This window comes from Tupaia chinensis, unplaced genomic scaffold (genome assembly GCF_000334495.1).
Source record: "Tupaia chinensis unplaced genomic scaffold, TupChi_1.0 Scaffold000259_1, whole genome shotgun sequence".
NCBI classification, from domain to species: domain Eukaryota; kingdom Metazoa; phylum Chordata; class Mammalia; order Scandentia; family Tupaiidae; genus Tupaia; species Tupaia belangeri.
This window is the reverse complement of record NW_006159739.1, coordinates 136,455-138,638: the sequence shown is the minus strand read 5'-3', so window position 1 is coordinate 138,638 and position 2,184 is coordinate 136,455. Positions and strand designations below refer to the sequence as shown.

The 2,184-nt window shown below is 36.0% G+C and overlaps 2 protein-coding genes across 5 annotated transcripts in view; both read right to left on the bottom strand.

Moving 5' to 3' along the window:
• Positions 1-2,184, bottom strand: part of IFT25 (intraflagellar transport 25) — a 25,275-nt gene that overhangs the window by 337 nt on the left and 22,754 nt on the right. The gene's annotated exons all lie outside the window — the stretch shown is intronic.
• YIPF1 (Yip1 domain family member 1) overlaps positions 1-2,184 on the bottom strand; it is a 107,384-nt gene that overhangs the window by 95,959 nt on the left and 9,241 nt on the right. The window contains exon 1 of one of the 2 annotated variants that reach the window (XM_006149365.3): positions 1,660-1,721. The exons of the other annotated variant lie outside the window; for it this stretch is intronic. The gene's annotated coding sequence lies outside the window, so the exon portion shown is untranslated. Of the gene's footprint in view, positions 1-1,659; positions 1,722-2,184 lie in introns of those variants that run through there. 2 annotated transcript variants of the gene reach the window in all.

The following is a 2,184-nucleotide window of genomic DNA, read 5'->3' as shown; positions in this document are numbered from 1 at the left end:
AGGGAAAAATCAATATGGATGCTTTTAGCAGTCCTAGTTAACTATTTAGAAGCAGTTAGCCAAAGAAAGGTTTGATGCGAGAGCAATGTTCTAAATACATAGCAATGTATAACATAATACTCAGACAAGAGGCCAGCCACATATGACAGAAATTCTGGTGCATATGAGCTGAATATCAGCATTGGTGTGATGCAGAATTGAAGGTAGGGACTTAAATTGTCAGCTGTGCATTTCTGATCAATTCATAAATGTCTTCCTAAGGCATTTTTCACAATAAGGGGTTTCCTTTAGTCAGTGATTCCCCAGATATACTACCCTAAAGCAAAATAATCTTAGAAGACCATCGGAAAAGTAAAGGTCATGGTAGCAGAGATATGCATAAAATGTCCCCTGTGTTTTTCTTACAATGACAAAGGGAAGAAAAAGAACATTAACTTAAATGTATGCAAATAAGCAAATGTTGCTTTTAAGTTAGAATTATGAAGCTTGTGATCTAACAGCAAGTTAAAAAAAAGTCATAAAAGATTGTACCTTTTTATTATAAACATATGATGTCTATGGTAGACAACTAGAAGAAAATATAGTAAAAGCTTTTGTGACAGAATAATAAAATTATGGGTGAGTTCTGCCTCCCATTCCCCTTACTATTGTCTAAATTTTCTATAATACTGTGACATTCCCTGATCCAAAAGAATCCTGAAGCAAAATACCAAAGGAAGCACAAGCTTACTAATCATAACCTACCAGGTAAAGATGAAGACAAGTAGAAAGATAAAATTTAGTAAAATTAATCATTTATGGACGGATCCCCACTGGCCTCCTCAGCCACTGGGCAAATTTTGGTGGGAGAGAAGAGAACTGATGAGATTCCAAAACTTTCTATCAACCTTGCAAAACTCTGATTTCCTAGGAACACCTGACAAGTTGTGAAGAAGTAAATTTAATGTACAAGGTACCCCTTTCACCCTCATTGGGAGAATTTGGAGGAACAATAATTAAACAAACTCTATCACCTAGAAAAATAAATAAATAAATAAATAAATAAATAAACTTGTTCAGTTGCTTTCTTTTTGTTCGTCTAAGCCAGAGCCTGATAAACCAGCAGGAGCAGAGGGACTCCTGATGAGGCAGCAGCTTCCTCAGCAGCGGGCATTCATCCCAGTTGACAAGCAAAGCCCACTGGAATGTTGTCGAAAAATACTGGTTCTCTCTCCAGCTCATCTCTCTCTGTCACATTTGTTGCTGACCCCATGCTCTAGTTCCCATTATTTGAATCTCCCTGTCCTTTCATGCTTAAATTAATGTCCAATTTTGGCATCTCAACCCTTTTTGATTTCTATTCTAAAAGACCTACAGAATCAAATATAAGCAATTAAAGCAAATAAATACTTAAAAAAAAGAATAAAATAAATCAAAAAAGCAAAGACCTCAGTTTTATCTTTGCTATCACTTACTCCATGATGGACAAGAGTCTAATTCATGAATGCTACATTTAGCTTTTATTATTACTGAGAATAAATCTTCCATGTTGGTTGACTAGGCACAGAACCTATATCATGAGGATATTTATTAACTCTAGCACTATGGAGGTAGGTTTCGATCTAAATCGATTGAACTTGCTAAAGATAACGTTTATCTTTACTAAGTATATTTACTTACCACAATTTCTTCATTTTGAAGCTGTCCCTCTGTGTGTACTAAATCTAAAACAAAAGTTTAAAGGAAAGGGTCAAAGCTTAAAATATATGAGGATAGCTAGTGAAATTTATGTTCAGCAAAACAGAATATCTGGTAAACTATACATTATGAGTAGATTTAAAGAAATGATCAAGACCAGCAGATAGCATAATGGTTACATTGCTGGACTCCCACATAGTTGACCATGGTTCAAGTCCTGGACAAGGCGGCTTAAAACTCACACCATGCGCTCATGCATGTGTGCCCAAAATCCTGAGAGGGGAATGGAGAAGGGACTGCAGCGTGGCCATCCTTCCTGGGGGATGATTTCTTGCTTTCTGTCTCTCCAGTGAGCACATGCACCCTATAGCAAAAATCTCTCTTAAAAAAATGATCAATGTTTGGGGATTTAAATTTGATATAAAAATAGATAGCTGATATAAAACGTTAAAAAAAGATAAGCTAGAGGGGAACCAGCAGTTAGCATAATGGCTATGTTGCTGGACT